The sequence below is a fragment of the Acanthopagrus latus genome, chromosome 18 (assembly GCF_904848185.1).
Source record: "Acanthopagrus latus isolate v.2019 chromosome 18, fAcaLat1.1, whole genome shotgun sequence".
NCBI lineage: Eukaryota > Metazoa > Chordata > Actinopteri > Spariformes > Sparidae > Acanthopagrus > Acanthopagrus latus.
In genome coordinates this window covers 22,090,580-22,108,508 of record NC_051056.1, presented here as the reverse complement: position 1 = coordinate 22,108,508, position 17,929 = coordinate 22,090,580, and the positions used below count along the sequence as shown (strand labels likewise).

At 42.9% G+C, this 17,929-nt stretch overlaps 1 protein-coding gene and 1 long non-coding RNA gene across 3 annotated transcripts in view; one reads left to right on the top strand and one right to left on the bottom strand.

Annotated features, from left to right (window-relative positions):
* pcdh11 (protocadherin 11) overlaps positions 1-17,929 on the top strand; it is a 150,911-nt gene that overhangs the window by 124,765 nt on the left and 8,217 nt on the right. The gene's annotated exons all lie outside the window — the stretch shown is intronic.
* LOC119007314 overlaps positions 8,593-17,929 on the bottom strand; it is a 94,300-nt gene continuing 84,963 nt past the window's right edge. Inside the window, exon 3 of the long non-coding RNA XR_005071095.1 lies at positions 8,593-8,881. This is a non-coding gene — a long non-coding RNA (uncharacterized LOC119007314). The remainder of the gene's footprint in view (positions 8,882-17,929) is intronic.

The following is a 17,929-nucleotide window of genomic DNA, read 5'->3' as shown; positions in this document are numbered from 1 at the left end:
GATCTGATGTGCTTTTTTTTTTCCTTTTTCTTCTTGTTAAATGTCACTGACAGGTTTTGACATGAAAACTTAAGTTAGCAGTATCCAACCTGTCATACTGTATTTGTAAACAGCTTACGTTTCCTTCTCTGAGCTTAGGGGGAAAGGAGGTGAAGCCTGACAGCAGACAAGGGTTTTTAACAAACATCCCCACATGCATACATAATGCCCCGTTTTCAAAAAAGGAGAAAAGTTGCCGCTCCATTTGGTGCGTAGTATTTTTTTTTTTTTCTCGGAGCACCCAGAGGATACCTTCTGTCCAGGGCTTTTATGGGCTGCGCGCTATACTTAGCACCCTCGAATCTCGCTGTATGGCAACAGGGTTTACCCGCTCCTCCTATCCATGCATCGAGGGAGTGAGTGATTTAGTGTAATGAGATTATGCCTCCCGAGGAATCCGTGTGTCCACGCAGAGTCAAAGTTTTCCCGGAATAATCCATCTCGTGATGAATTACCTCGAGGGTTCGCAGGATGAACTTTGGTTCTGCTGGCAAAAACTTTGGACGTCACGCATTGGCTACACATCGGCCGCCGCACGCTGTGCCCATGTTGCGTGGATATTGATTGATGTAGCTAAGTAGTGCGATCGCTGTCCTACACAGCAGCAGACACAGCCGATAGAAATCCTGTGGATTTCTGCGGCTCAGGCAGGTTTAACTCATCAGCAGAATAGAAATCTCTCGGGGCCCCTCGGGGGAATTGGGCTGGGGGATACATCAAGGGCAGGTGTGAGGGAGACAGGTGACCCATGGCCTTTTTGCCTCCCACTGGCTGACCTTGGAACGAGATTTCTGTCTCCGAGCTCTGGCTTAAATCCTCCTCACTAGATCAATTTGATGATGTATGGAGGGGTTAGGCAGGAAGCTGGCGATAGAAGCTCAATATCTAAGTATAAAGAGACACATGGGACACCGTGTGGCTGCTCAGTCACCTTTTTCCTGTTTTTGCCGCACGCTTCAGATCTGCTTAACTCGGCGAAAAATAAAGTGGCAACATGGGAGCACGCCCCGTCTTTAAAACTACAGTCATATTTACATGGTCTTCTTTATATGTTATTTGCTCAATGAGCTGTATTCCGAGTGGGAAGTCCTTAATCAGCTGCATAAATTCAAAAAGTTAACCCAAAACATGTGGAAGTGGGGGAGGGGGTTGTCGGACGGTGCTGCTCATTGCATGCAGCAAAATTCAGAATTATTGAAATTCCCTGTGTCTCGCCCCGTACTGCTGAAATCGCAGAATCACACTGCTGCTTCTCCAGTAATGATCCTTCTGTTTCAGTTTCTTTTTTTTATGTGATCATTTAGTCGACCAGCTGAATAAACAACTGTAATATGCATATATTTCTAAAGTGTTTTTAAATGCGTTTCTGCGTTCCCGACCAGTTAACTCTAAATGAAAAAAAAAAATGAAAAAAATAAATAAAAAATATTTCAGGGATGATAATCATCATCATGAAAATTGACTTCAGTGCAAATCATGACACTTTCTTTTCTGAATCCACGCGCTGCATGATGCACCGTACCAGATCCAGCATTTTTTTTTTTCCCACACAGATCAGATTTATTGTGCTGTGTGTGTGTAAACCTTGTTGCCCTGCCCGGGATGTGCTCACACAGACGCAACACACAAAAGGGAGGGGAAAGAAATTTGGTCACATCGACTTGGCAGCCGGATGTGACTAAGGATTAAAGGATGGCTCGCTCGTCAAAACGCAATTCTCCAAGCACGGTGATGATCCATAAGCAACAAGACATCCCGTTCGGAGCCTGAAAATTCTTTTTTTATTCCCTCTGCGAGCAAGTGTGCTGCAGCTGGGAGGGGGAGGAGGAGGAGAAGGAGGGCCAGAACGTGAATGACTGAACACGTTATGAATGAGCAGAGCATGAGCGAGCCTGTTTCATATGGCCGGCCCGCTGTTGCCAATATATAGTCGTTTTTGTTCCGCCCCATGAAAAGTTAAACATCAGGCCGTTTTTTTTGAGCACTAGTATGAATTTTGGTAACTTTTCAGGAGTTTTGAGTCTGAATAAAGAAAAACTGGAGACCTCTGTCCTGTAGAAATCAGCATGCACATTCTGATCAGCACCCAAAAAAGAAAAAAAAAAAATCCATAAATGCATTTGAGATTTTTGGCAACAAATGTGGGTAGATTATTAATTCGGAGCTGAACTTTAAAGCGACTTCAGACTCAGTATGTGACATTTCATGAAATCTCCTGGAGAAAGTTTTTTTCCTCCTTGTTTTAGAAATTAACAGTTAAAGGTGCAGTATGTAGTTTTGGGGGCAGAAATTTGATGATTAGAGAACGAGGGAAACGAGAAAAGCATCAGTCATGATTGACTGTCATGACTGAATAAGCAGATTAAAACAAACTGCAACACAATTTCATACTGTTTGACTTTGTTTATATCTGCGGGACCCTTCTGAGCAGCCACGCTCCTAGCCTCAAACAGACCTAATTCCCTCTGAGGACGGCTTGTTTATAATCTTAATATCTAATGCATGTTATTGGTTTGTAGTACTATCTTATTCATATTTTGAAGAGTCTGGATGTCTTTTCCTAAACTACACAGTGCACCTTTAATGTTCGAGATGCCTCTGTACAATGTCAATGGCTAAATTCACGGCTAATTATACTTTAGCTTTTGGCATCTCGTGTCCTCTTATTGCACGTAAACATTCTATTTTTACAAAACATGTACACGGGGCTGGAGTGAGTAGGTGTCACGCGTGGCGAAAAAACATCAACCAGGTGGCGGTTTTGAAATTTCTCACCTTTGGAAGGAGCGAAAGTAAGCAGATGGCGGGCCTTTAGGGTCCATAGCACATTGTCGACAACGAATTACAGTCCAGAGGGGAATGGGATGGCTGATAACCTCCATCCCATGGTTCCATCTGCTGAATCCTAAGCAAGGACAGTGCATGCAGACACGCGAGCCCAGACACTGACATCTTGTATGCCTGATGTAGAATTATACAAGAGGTGAATGGGAAAGGAGTAGCTAATTGTTTTCAGGATGTGTTATGTGGCCTTCCTGGAAAATGATGTATTAAGCTTCTATGGCTCTGCAGTTCAATAGAACTGGGCAACATTGTCAGCCCTTTTGTTGCAACGCCTGATAAGTTTTTAATTGTTAAGCCACTAAATTTAATATTTGTGAGACGGAGCGAATAGTGGTGCTTTTTTTTTTTTTTCTTGAATCCCATAAACTGCATAAAAAAAAGCTTGCGATGAAAGAGTGATGATGTAACCGACTAAATTAGATGGTTATTCAAAAAAAAAGAGAGAGAGAGAAAGGATTCAACCTGGCATTTGTGCCTCTGCTACAAAGCAATCTCCAGACTGTTTTTCAGGACACCTGTACAAAGCCCGCTCTGCGCGGCTCTTCAGGGGTGATCTAAAGAGGAAAAAGCCTCAGGAAAATAGCGAGCAACGCCGATTGTTGGAGAAACATGCGCCAGGCCCGTCCTTTGTCCCCCCGCCCGGCTGAAACAAAGTGGCTCGTCATGTTCTGTACGTTCACCGGGTTTTTTTTCAAAATAGGCTTTCATTACAATGGGACTATCTAAATCCTATTGTGGCAGGAACAAGGCAAATGTTCTCGGAATCAAACGGAAAAAGGAATAATGTTGTGTCTAATTGCGGTTCCTTCACTATATTCTCCAACTGGGTTTAATCTAGGCCCCATTCATGCCCAATGCTAATCACAACATGGTCTGTGCTGTGCAGAATTACCGCCAAACATAATTCAGGCTATTATAATTACACAACAGGCATTGGCAGGAGCCTCCGAAGCCATCAATATGAACCGGGTTTTTATTTATTTATTTATCCCTCGGTGATGTCTCAATATTTTAGCAGCTACGAGGGAGACTGGACATCAGAAATGTGACTTTTCATCCGGCTCCGGCGGGAAACTGCGACCGGTGCCGCAGCCACCTGCTCACTCTCCGACAAAACCTGCTGCCTCCACAATATTGTTCAGCCTATTTTGTATGTGGTGGGGAAGGTTCTCTCTCTCTCTCTCTCTCTCTCTCTCTCTCTCTCTGCCACACTTTCTGTGAGGAGCGGGTACAGTAAGAAATCAGAGCCCTCCACCAACAAAAAAAAAAAAAAAAAAAACAACAGCTGTTTCTACTTATGTAATGGCTGCGGGATGACTGTTCATATCCTGGCTCGTTGAAGCTGTCACAAATCATTAATCACGGGGACTTGTCTGTGGGGCCACGCTGTCAAGTTGTTTTTGGACATCTGCGGCGAGACAGAAGCGGGACACATCAGTTCAAGCGCCTCACACCTTTCGCGATCTTACGAGGCGAGTTGTTGGTGGTTTTTTTTTTTTAATAATCTGACCTCACTCGCAGCTCTTTTCTGTGTCAAAACCGAGGCCGGGGTGATTAAATGACATTGAGGCTCTAATGTTAGTGCAAGGATGATGAACGTTAAACCTGGCCCGGTTGCCTGAAAACCAACCATATGCGCACAGAACATATCCTGATTTCCTTTTTCTCTTTTGTGGGGCACTCGACTGTTCAAGGAGGACTACAAGAGCAGGAGAGTAAAGGGAAGTAAAAAATCCACATTCTGACTCGTGAGCACTAAAGAAAGCCACTGCACATTCCTTCCTTTTTTTTTTTTTTTTTTGATGCCGGGGTTTATGCATGTCTGGGTGGATGTATTGCTGCTAACACGCTGCAACAGAGAGCCCTGCAGAGGTACCTCAGACCGAATAGCACATCAAGGGGCTTAGCTGCAGCATTAGTGAGGTCTTAAGTAACTTTTCAATACAGCTAGACAGTGAAGAGAGACACTGAGGGAGGCGATGTGCCCTCTACTGGTGGATGAAAGCAAAAAGGATGATTGAGACTTCCTTGTGTGCTCACTTGACACAATATGCTTAACAGCTGAAAAGCCAGACAAAGAAAGATTCAGGGCGTGACTGTATTTATTCTGTTTATAGCAGTCAGCCTTAAATACATACATGACTTGATTCAGGAGGAACCATAAGTGTCAGATTGACTCGTTTCTAATCCCAGTTGAAAAATTTGCTTCGTCTTAACTTACTTCCTGGAATTTATGCAATTCATTTGTCAACATATGTGTTTATTTACTGATTTAAAAAGACATACTTGGATATTTTGGACTTCCGTTTGGATTCATGTCTACATCTCACCTTTCCTAATTAAGTCACAGCCGTGTATTTTAAGACTATCGTAGGCGTTTGTCAGGTGTTACCATACTACATTTCATTGTACATAGTAGATGCATCCATAAAAGTTTAAAAGTAAATAGAGAAGTGATTAAATCATAACAGAGGACACTAAAGCAAAAGTGACTTTTTCCAGTGATGTATGTCATCCATTTAATACAAACAGCAAAGGGGATAACGTTACTTATTTGTTAGTCTCTGTGTGACGAATAGGTAATGTAACAAATAAATAATCATGGTGTGGTTGTGAAAAACCTTCACAACCTTTTTGCTTGATTTTGCAAATTAATTAACTTTACTTTTGGAGTGATTACTGTTATAAATGTGTTATTATTCTTAAGTACAGGCTAGGGTGAAGAAGAATTGGCGTTTGATTTTTGAATGGAACTTGAGATGGAGGCTCATCGTAAAGAAAATGAGATTTTTTTTTTTCTATTTATGCTTTTTGATCTACTTATTGTTGATATTTTGCAAATGAGTAACAAATGAATTACAAAGGTATTGGACCGTTAAAGTGAGATGTACAGTTCGCCGCAGCTTCATAATTGCTTTTTCAAAGACCAGCCTTGGAAGTAATTAGAGGTCTGGGTTGAAAAAAAAAAAGAAAAAGAAAAAAAAAGAAAAAAAAGACACTAACCATTCAGATAATCAGCCTGCCATTAACACCTAAGGGGCTATATTCTGCTATCAGCTTGACCCTACTTGGGGAAAAAAAAACACTCTCTCCCGCTTGATTTGCAGACTTTATCACTTTAGACACAAAGTGTTCACGGATTGATTAGTGCAAAGGTCATCATGTATTACTCCCAGCATATTGTTATTGACTAAACAAAATGGGTGACGTCATACTTTTTTTTTTTTTTTTTTTTTCCACGAGACTGTTGTTTAGCGGCGCCCCCCGAAAACAAAATCTCTTTTTTATTGCTTGACCTTTTCGTGGTGGCAAATTGACAAACTTGTGACTGAGTGTGAATGTCATTATGGCGAGAAAACTCATCTTTATTGATCAAATTAAAGAGGCAGGTCGCAGGAGGGGAGAAAAAAGAAAAAAAAGGCTGACAGGTGCATTGTAATGAATATAATCCCAATCATCGGTGCTCCGAACTCCAAACTCTTACTAATTTCACTATGAATTAGCTTCACTGGATAGGTCTGACGTACACTCTGGGTGGGTAGGCTACATGTTAAACGTTGGATTACATTCAAATCATCCAAAAAAAAAGTTGGTCCAACCCCTTCGGATCATTATCTTGCATACAAATTTTCAAATAAAGGTGAGAAGGAAAATCAACACTTCATTCATGTGAGACAACCGTTTTTGTTTTTTTTTGGTTGTTGCCTGACCATATGGCCCAGTGTTCATTTGGCAACAGGTATAAGGTGCAAATAGCTGTGAATAATCCACGCCTGCTTTCACATGCCAGCGCCTTGACAGCTCTGAAGAAGAAAACAATACTTTGCCTTCAGTGGGAAGTCATGCGGTTTTATTTATGGTTAATTTAATTTATTTACAGTATTTCAGCCTCAATAATTGATGCGCCATCCATGGATCGTTCCTTTTTGCGAGGAGGGGAAAGACAGCATCCTATTTAATTTTGTTATTTTCCCATTAAAACCTGAGAAAACATCAAAGGCAGAATGATTTAATTAACAATGTGGAGAGTCTGTGTACAGCCCGTCTGCATTTTGCAAATTGCTCTTTGCTGAGAATAAGAGACTTATCAGGCCCGTACAGACATCGCTGCACACCTCAAAAGAAGTTGTGTTGACTCAAGGAAAGGGGGAAAATACATGTCTCCCCCAGACAGAATTATCCACTTCACAGGTATTTCTTTTTCAGTTTACAGTTTCCAGGTTTGGAAAATTAATACCCTTTTCTTCTCCCGCCAGTAGAGTTTACAATTCTTTGTTGTGTTCTCTGTGAAGTGCGGTCTGAGCGAGGAGTCGACGAGGAGTTAAGTGTCGTATACGGAATCGCATTGTGATTTGTTCCTTATAGCATTTCACTTCTTGATAATTGTTTTTTGATGGGGGGGGGCGTTTCCAGGAAAAGCTGTTTTCTTAATGATTATTCCCCTCTTGCCACTTTGGGTTTTTTGGGAGCTTTCAGCCCGTTCGTCGCTGCTATTCGCGGCTAAGATGTAAAATATCGCCTCGGCAGAACCCGCAGAAGTGCTCTCGACGTGTCTAACAGTGGAAGTGAACAATGTTTCGCATGAAAATGGAAAGAGATACCAGCTGGGGCATGTTAACCACTTTAAATGGTAATTGTCCCACCTTGCTCTTTAAAGACCTATATGAATCAGAGAGCAATTGAAATGAAGGGAACGGGAGCCGACGTACTCTTTGCAGTCTCTGAGCGCTGAGCACGTTGTTGAGGTTGTTTCAGCGGCGCAGATAGTTTGTTTAAAAGTCTCTCGTGCAATGTGGCAGGGTTTTTTTGTGCACTCTCACTGAGTGTAAAAAAAAGTACTGATTCAACTTCTTTACCTGAGTAAAAGCAAGATAGTACAGGCTTTGGGATGTATTCAAAGTATAAAAAGTGTCTGTCTGTATAGCCAACTGAACCTTACCTCATATTCATACAATTCAAAGACTATTTAACTTTAAAGGTAGAATCTGTATTAGAAGATTTTGTCTTGAGCCAGTGGCGGACTGATAGAGAGTCATGATATATAATGCATATAGTGAAAACGGTGGCATCATCATGTTTTAACGACCATAGAAGCATCAATGAGGTTATTTTGGCAGGTTTTCATCAAGCATGGGGGCACCGGGGAGACCTTCCCACCCTCCAGTTCTCCCCGGGTGAACTAGTGGTCTGACATGTACATAACCGCACCAGAAAGATGGTTGATTGTCGTGTTGTCACCGTCGCTCTGAGTTGGTGAAGCATCCCGAGCACAGCGCAACATTGTGGAATTTAGAAACTACGCGAGGGGTTGGATCTTGTCTCTCTGTTAGCTTCGCTCTTGTTACGTCATTTTTTTTTTTACGTCGACGATGTGATGCAAAATGAAAGTAATCAATAATCCCCCCTCAGATGCATTAAAGCCAAAGTAAAAGAGCCTGCTTTGAAAAATGTAAGGAGGACAAAGAGTAAAAATAAAAAAGTTGTCAGAAAAAATAGATACAAAAGATACTGCTAAAAACAGGACAGTAACCGAGTCCTTGTGCTTCATTGTATCCCACCTCTGCAGCCCAGTGTTGTCTTTGCTGAGGTATGATGTCTGATTATATTTCCATAATGAATTATGAATAGAAACGACTGGGGTCATGTGCTTGCAAATTAGAAAATTGGTTTATTCTCCTTGTCAGAGAGATGGATGGTTAGCACCCAGCCTTTCTTAAGCCCGACTTCGACGTGTGGACTCTCTGTAAATAAGAGGCCACTGCAAACAAGAGCGGACATGAGGGTGAGGAGCAGCAGAGAGACAATAAAAAGAAATTCTACAAAACCAGCCATAGGAAAACCATCGCCAGGAGAACATAATGTCTGGTCTTTAGACTGCATCCCCTAATGCCTTTCTCTTGTTGTATGGGCAGCTTGCAGAAGAAGTGGCCTGATCCAACGTGTGCTTTAATAATAAAGGAGAATACCTGAGCCTGTCCTTGCAAGATGAGAATGAAACCTGGAAAAAAAAAAAAAAAACAGGCAAACAGTGAGAAGAGAGCGCATGAGACGAAAAATAACAAGAGGTAGCAGGGAAAGTGGAGGCAAAGACAGAAGGAGGGGGGAGAAAATAATGTTATTTTATGTCTATGGGTGACACTTCCAGCCAATTCAATATCATACCCATGTTTTGCTTCAGTGTGCCTCCTCCCCGCTTGACATTTCTGGGTTAGGAAGTGCCTATTTCGGCTCACAGTCGCCGTGTTTCACATAAATTCACGTTAAGATGTTCCCACTGAAGTGATCACTTTCTCGCTGTCGAGGAGTGATCCGGTCCCTCTCATTTCCTGGCCGCGAGCCGGGGCCGACACAGGTGGAGGCGAAGGTAGAGCGAGGGGGGGGGGAAACGTCTCGCTCGATAGAATCACTTTAATCACACGGAGCGGCTTCTCCGGCAGCCTGTGCATTGTGTAGGCTAATGCCACACTTTGAATGACATCCTAATTTGCGTTATTATTTCACGGGACAATGACGGGAAAGCATCTGGTGCTTTATCATTTATTCTAATAATCGCTTTAATTATGGCGTGAATCAATCACGGACGACCTTTCGTATCATTCGATGAAAAAGCAGTTTTTCTGGGGAAGGGAAACAATGAAGACATCAAAACATGGTGACAGAGGCTTTAAAGCTAGTTCGGAACAATGTTAAACAAGACTACTACTACTACTACTACAACTACTGCTGCTACTACTACTACTATAGTAGTGGTAGCACTAATGATAATAATAAAGAGTGGACCGGCCTCGCTCATATCCTCTTGATTCCGCCCTCCCCTGATTTTTGCATACACGCTGACTGTTTATTGCAGATCATGCTGGGGAGGCTGGTGGTGGTTGGGTGAATGTCATCAATCAGCATTAACCATCAGCTCTGAGCTATTGACTGATGATTCACCACAGCAGAATCTCCTCTGACTCTAAAATGAAAGGCAGCGGCGGCGGCGGAAACATGAGGCAGAGACACTCTGTTGATTGGCACCTCATTGAGTCTGGCAGGGGAGCCTTTGATTGCGCTCGCTGTCAATATCACGTAATTGTTTTTCTTACATACATGGTGCCCTCTATTTATTTCAGCAGGATCTACTATTTCGTTTACCTGCATTGTGAAGCCGCTCTGCACAACTTCATTGCGACACATTATTACGTGCGCTGCACCTACAGCGCCCCATTTTGCAGCGACGTTATTCCCCACCGGGAGCAGAGGATAGTGTTGGTAAACTACCATTGCCCGACGTGTCATTCTAACAGGGCCGCATTAAGATGCACAGCCCCACACTAGACAGCTAGATTAGCTGCATATGGCTGTAAATCTGTCCTTCACAGCTACCCCAGGGTGTATCAGAGTAGCCAGTTATGCCTCTAAGCTTTAATTGGGCCCCTTTCAATTATCACATTAAGCGTGTTACTGGAATACATATAAGGAGCACACTTGTGTCTTGACAAGGGGGTGAACTCAGCGTGTATCCTCCGAAGTCGGGCTAAAAATTGAGTTTAAATTTCTTCTTAAATGGCACCCTTAACTGTTCCGGGGCTGAGAGCACAACCCCCCCGTTTCCCCGCCCCAAGGTCGGCGGGAGAAGACGAGATTTAATTGAAATTGAAAACTGTCTACCTGATAGTTTGAAATAATTAGCAATATCTGAGCGGAGGGAGGAAGAGTCGGGGACGACAAAAAAAATAAAAAATAAAGAGGGCATCAGCACGAGATAAAAATGCCAGACTGGTGGCAAGTCATCAATTTCTGGTGAATTGAATGTCAGTGTGATTGACTGGACTTTGCTCCGGATGTCACACGTGGAACTCAAACAAGTAATGCAGACAAGATGTATGATGACGAACTTTGTCCAGAGGTTTAGAGAGGCGAGCAGTCATTTCTATATATTTTCTTGGAAAAGGCAAGCGTGTCGTCTGAACTGATTGCCTTTGACCCGGGGTCTGGCGCATTGGCGACTAAATGCTCATGGAAACTGAGCGTCTTGTCTCCGCCAAATACACTATTATGGATGCATGGCTTTCCAAAATCATCTCCCCCTGTACTAGTAGCTCTTTCCTCCCACCCGTAAAACAAACTCTGCCACCCTTCAGCCCTGAAAGACTTCAGAAGTCACTTCTGCAAGGCCCAACATTTCCGCACCAGTTAATAAAGGGGAAATGAATTGTATCAGTGTTGCTGTCTTTGCTCATGGTGAATAGGAAATTATCATAGAGATGGGTATTGGTGCCTTCACACACTGAATTACATAGAGAGCGAGCCTGTTTCTCCCTCTGTCACATATTCACACACTTGCTCACAGACACACACACACACACACACACACACACACACACACACACACACACACACACACACAAACAGGGGCGTGCGTGCGCGCAAAAAAACACAGTGGCTCGAAATAAACTGCAGGGTGAAATTGGCTGTAGTGATGTCATCGCAGCGGCGGTGGTGGCGGCAGCGGCGACGGTTGAGCCAGGAGCCCGGGCAATTTTACCCCGCAACTCTACAAACACCCGGACATGTTAGTGACATTTAGGGCTCTTTTTTTTTTTCCTGCCAACTTCCTCTCTCTCCACGCCGTCCCCCAGGCTCTGCTAAGACATGTCAACATTAGAGTCGATACCAGAAGCCAGGCGAAGGAAATGTGACATACCCTTGCCTCTTTGTGGGTGTTTGTCGTGTTAGAGGAGGAACGAAACATCTGATACAAAGAGGATGGCACCCCGGGACAATATATATATATACACAAGGGTCCTCAGGGCCTGACAGGCACACAAAATCAAAGACGTGGGGTGTTAATATCTGATAGTTAGCGCTCGGGGCTAAACAGCATAAAAGACACTGAGGTCAATGGGTTGCCGGCTGTCTCTGGAGCAAAGTAGCTGCGTGGCTATTTTCACTGTCTCCTTCTCTGTGGACTGTTGTAGCCACTGGAGCATTCTCTTCATCATCACAGGCGGAGCACATTCAGCGAACCTACTTTCTGCTTTTACCCTTTTATGATTTTAGAATTTTTCTTTTTTTTTTTTTATAGTTTCGAAGCCAAAGAGAAGCTGGTATATAACACATTCATAGTGAATTCTGATTCAACAATGTAGAACTGATAAAATGAATAATTCTTATGACCTTTATGTCTAGATCTTATATTATAACATAATATAATCAGCAAATCATGTCATTTCTCAGTATATGTAGTACTGAGCTGCATCCTAAGTAACTACATCCTAATTACAAAATAAACTTCTGGGTGCTGCCAGAACAGGGCAAATCAAGATCAGACAATCAATAGCCCAGCACACACCCGGACACGACTGACACTAGTTTATTACCAGTTACACTAAAAACAAGACGGAGCAAACCACACGTTTTGCATGCAGCTTCATCAGATTCGCTTGGTCAGACTGTTGAATAGTGTCAATCATCCTTATTATCAAAAATGTTTTCAACAGTATTGTAAAAAGTACCAGTCTGGAGTAAAAGTAATATATCCTGTTAAATTATTACCTTGGTAATATACATATTCTCAGTGCTGTATCGTAGGCAACTGGACTTGTTTCAGTTTCTTGAAGGCGCCTTCACCTCTGATCCACGAGGCTTCTCCAGTTCTAACTAACTGGAGGGGCGTTGCAGCCTTTTAAACCCGAGTGGAAGTGTCTCTACCGATAACCCGATCGTTAAGGACAGAGTCACGAGGGTCACTTGTTGGTCGTTGACCCGACGTCTTTAACAAACTGAAACAAGTCCAGTCGCCTTCGATACAGTGCTTAGAATTACCATAACTCAGATGACTGAGAACCTAGTGTACTTAAAGGGTAATTCCTCCACTTTTACATAGTAAAGTGTGTTTAACAGGGAGTACTACTGCACATGTGAGAAAAGTAGTAGAAAACCATTGGCATCTGATAAATTGTGATGACAGTGATGTCAGTGATTGGTCGGGTTGCATTGTAGGTAATGTAGGCACCAGCTTTTGAAAGGGTGTCCTTTACTCTAGCATTGTACAGTTTAATGAAGAAGACAACAATCACCATCCGCCTGCTTTCCGAGAGACTCCTATTGACAGAATTCACATGCTGCACGTTCAAAACTAACATTTACAAATCACCTTAAAAACTCTTGAGTCTGTACTGCAGTGTTGAACAAGATCACTGCGCGACTTCATTATGTGCTGGAGTTAAAAGCGCTGTGTGATGTTGCCGAGACTGGCTCACGACGTCTCTTAAGTGTTAATGCGAGGGTAATAGTGTTTATGAAGGGACGGCAGCATGGTTATTCGGTCTGAGAGTGAAACCATAATGAATGGTTCGGTCCATTAAAGTGCCGACACAAACAGGTGAAGTGAGGAAATCACCGCAGCAACAGTTTAAAATAAACTGCCCCGCGTTACTTTAGGTATCAAAAATGTTTATCACTTGGTTATTTTTTTTTTCTTCGCAGATCTTGAAACATGTTCCCGTTTTGCTGCATTATTTATAGGCCACACTTAACGCCTTTTTTTTTTGTTTTTTTTTTTTTGCTTGTGTTCATGCATCTGCCATTTTGCACACCCTCCCTCTCCCTCCCTCTCTCTGCCTCCCTCCGAGTGTCTGTCTCTATCTGTCGCTCCTGCTGTTGTTGAACGTTAGTTGACAATGCCTGCACTCAGTGCACCCCAAATAAAGTGCGCGGTGACAGAAACATTAACACAAGCCACTGAGTACCTCTGTGATTTTAGGGAGAGCATATCTGTCAGCGGGGCCCGGAGGAGTAAAAAAAAAAAAAAAAAAAAAAAGAGGCATATATCTGAACTTTCAGCGGCTGGTGTTTGGGTGGAGGATTGTGACAGTCAACATCAAAACAGTAAAAGAGTAAAAGCTGTGATTTATTGAATGCGCCGCTCGTGTCGGCTTTCATGTTTGCCAGCGATACGTTATTTGACTTTCCCCCCCCCGTCTGCTTTCAAGAACATGGGCGACGCGGATGAATTAAACATGTTAAGCAGGAGTCGGTCGTTCTCTGAAAGCCTTACCCTTTTCATGATAACCCCTTTTTAGACATTCAGTGGACTTATCACGGCGTATAAATAGGACAGAATTCATTATTCAGGGGAGGTTTCGGTGAAAAATTAATAGTTGTCCCCGGAGGAGGGTCTGTGGCGCTCCGGAAAAGGAAAACCTTTAAAGTGTACATGCACGGGTGGTGGTGGGGGGGATCTGGAAGAGTCTGCCCCCCCCATACTAAAAACCTTTACCATGCTACACTACCCACCGACACTGCAAGTATAAGTTTGCTCAGCGCTAATGACCGCGACTAATGCCGTACACAGTCTGCATTCATGCCTAAGCTGTCCTCAAAAAATATATTATTATATATAAAAGGGCAACAGAAGAGGGAGGGAACAGCGTTAAGAGTGTTTGCTCCCGACACCGACACCTCGTGTAGATAACACGCTTTTCCAATGGGGACAGAAAAACGCTGAGGCTTGAGCCTGTTGACATCTGAAGAGATTTTTCTGTGACTACACTAAATGATTTCAACTCAGAAAATTCCCCACTGCACACAAAAAACTAAAAAAAAAAAAAAACACACCAACACAAACTGTACAGCAGGTCCTCCCTCTTCAGCTCTGCCGTATGAGAGATTACAATTTTTCAGCATTGCCCGGATCGCTCATGCACTGGAATCACGCCGCCCGCCCGCTGGCGCTGAGTGGTTTTCAGCCTGCCAGTTATCCGCTGAAAGATGGGCTTCCCGATGCCTTTGTATCCACTTCCTATCTGCCTGGCCGTGGAGGCAATAACAGTAATGTATGGCTAAGGGAAAACAGAGCTAATCATCAATGACTGCAAGATATATAGCATATGCAGTGGCACCTTGTTTATTACCCTCTCCTCTCTCCTCCCGCCGAATCCATCGGCTACACAGACGGGCTGCCAGATCCGAGAGAGCGTCTTCAATGTTAATTTGATTCATTCTTGTTTTCCATAATAATTGGGGGCAATGGGTCAGCATGATGAATTTGCTTGTTACATGACACAGGATGTAGCACAATGGCGGCTCCCGCGCAGTTTGTCTCTCCGGCCTCTCCTCCATCGAACATATCCGGGTAATTTATCTGCCGGCTCCTAACTCAACAGGTTTTAATTCTTTGAGGGGGCCCGCTTATGCCTCAAATCAGCTTCTAATTTGATTTTAAAAAGGAACGCTAAGTGTGTCGTAAGTGACATTTACATTTTTAGATCAAAGTCATCTCCCCAAAAAATCACGGCTGTTTAGATAGTATTCCGGCTGGAACAATCCAATCTCCCTGCAAATATCACACAGCTTTGTCAGGTCTTCCACTTAATCAGTCTATTTTCCTTTTTCTTTTCTTAATCCCCTCTAAGATATTCTCACTTCCTTTTCATGCCATGCTTTTCATGCTTTTTTTTTTTTTTTTTTCTTCATTCCCCAGACCTCGCATTATCTACACAGTATGGAAATGTTGGGACTTTCATCCATGTGCAATGAATTTTGAGGTGGATTCACATATTTTTTTCTTCTAATCTTATAAATATGCATTTATGTCTTGCTTCCTTGTCGGTGACAGCACACCTAGAGTGCATCCGCAGTATCGTCCAGCAAAATCGTCCAGACTCACAAAGAAGAGAACGAAATATGAGATTTTGAACTGGCATTGGTGTATGTGTGTGTGCGTGTGCGCATCTACGTGAGTCTTGTGTTTCAACCCCCTGCAGAAACCCTGTTCCTCCTCTTCTGCGTGTCAGTGTGGTGATGAGCGCTGATTGCAGATTGTTATGGTGTTTGCACCTCTCATCTATCTGGCCCACGCTGGGTATTTGGCCAGGCCTGATTGTGTTGATGGTGACACCGGCGTCTTGTCCTCAGGAGGGGAGGCCCAATAGTGGTCCAGACATAATGAAGGAGATGTAATCAACCAATGTCACACACACAAAAAGTCAAGTGTCGAGGCGAAAAGAAAAGAAAAAAAAAAGAAAAGCTGCTGTTGTCGCCCCTCTGTCTTCCCAGCTGTGCTCTCTGTTGATGGAAATCACACAATCGCTGTCGTTGATGTCAGGGCTCTCTCTCTCTTTTATTTTTTTTTGGTAAACATTTTATGCTGAGGCGATATGAAAAATTCAGGTGTTTTTTTTCACCCCTTCTCTCTCTCTCTCTCCCCCTCTGACAACAAAGGTGACTTTGAGATAAAGGAATTTACATTAAATTAAGTCTGTACATTGTGTTGGTGTTGTATATTCTCGGCGGAGAAACGGCCACTTCAGCCTGCAACATACTTTTAATCAATGGCAACAAAAAGAGAAGAGGCGAGTGCTTGGCATCGGGTTGTTCAAGGGATCCTTTCTTTTCATTGTGCACTTTGTCCTCTCTCTGTGCTTTGTCATTTGTTTTGGTGTTCTAATCTCAGCCAAGTCAATAATATTCTTTGTTGTTTGAAATTGTGTGTGGGGAACAGGAAAAAAAAGGGCCTCCTCCTTTTGTTGAAAGTACCTGTCTGTGACTTTTCACTCTCTCTCAGACTCCCAGATAAAGTAATCATTAGATGTTGTTTTCTGCCTGCAATTACTTTCAGCTACAATGGGTCAAACACTAGGAAAGCAAAAGGGGTCGAGAGCAGACAAGGCTAGATGGATTACAGGCGAGGAACTGTATGGGTCCCACAAGTGCTGATAAATACGTATGTGGCTCAGAGACCCACTCCCGTTCAGCGGCGACTGAGTAAATGCATCAAAAGTAATTAGTCGAGGGTATATATGGACAACCTCGCTCCCCTCTTATCTGCGTCACATTGTCTCCCCTTTAAAAAATAAAAAAGGGGCCATTCACGCCATGTGGCATTGTTTGTTTTAAAAAATGGGAAAAAGGAGGACGAATGGCTTCGGCATATCTTATATCTCACTTTGTATCACAGCTACAAAGAGTAGCTCTGAAGTGTATGGCTTAGTGGGAAGATCCACCACCCCATTATTGTGAGTAACTCGTTACCAGGTTCTTAGATCGTGAGCTCGCTGATGAGAATGGCCACGAGATGAAGGCCGTATATCACAGTGGCGTCCCAATAACGACGGTGGTCACTTCCGCTGATTTGCATTTGCGGAGATTTGTGAAGTCGCCGTACTTGTTAATAATGGCTGTCATCGTTTTCAGCCGCAACTGTTAACATTTTAAGATATGTAGTGAAACATGCGTTGGTTTGCTAGGATCTTTGATATGTACGCACCAGCGACGTCTCAGACTAGTCGCTTGTTTTTTGGTAAACAATAAGCTGTCACTGTTTTAGGTGTCCAACCTAACCTTCATGAAATTGTTGTTATTAATAACATATGAAAACATCTTATATGTACTTCAGATGAATTTCATGTATACATTTTTAAATAGCATTTTCCACTGATCAGAAATCCGCTGAGAGCCGCTAAGATCTGACTTTTGTGTTCAGTGGGAATGTTTACATTCATTTGTATTTACACCCGGGTGGAAGACACTGGTTTTTATTACCTCAGCTCGGCTTGGATCTGAATCTAAGTCCCCGGTGAACACGCTAAATTCATCCGCACAAAGTGACCAACATCTAGTGGTGGCATGTAAATGAGGAAGGAATTTGGGAACACGCAGGCCACCGGGCGAGCGTCAGGCTCTGAAGCCAGTTTTTCACAGTGGCCAAACCATTTAAATACATCCTGACGTGAGTGGAGTGAGGCCCAAAAAGACTTTCTCCCCATGGGGTCAATAGGCCATTTTTAGCAGGTTGATCCCCCTTTAAAAGACCTATACAATGATAGGGATAAGAACATCATAATGCATTATAAGGCCCTATGATAAACACATTTATAATGCATATTAATGCACATAAGGTAACAATAATCAGAATCAATTGTGACATGGGTATCTATAATGCATCATAAACATACCTAGTGTTCTATAATGAGCGTATATTTCTAAGCAATCATAGATATTCAGAATGCTTTCTAACAATAATCACTGCTCATCAGAAAGCGTTTTGTACAGCATCAAT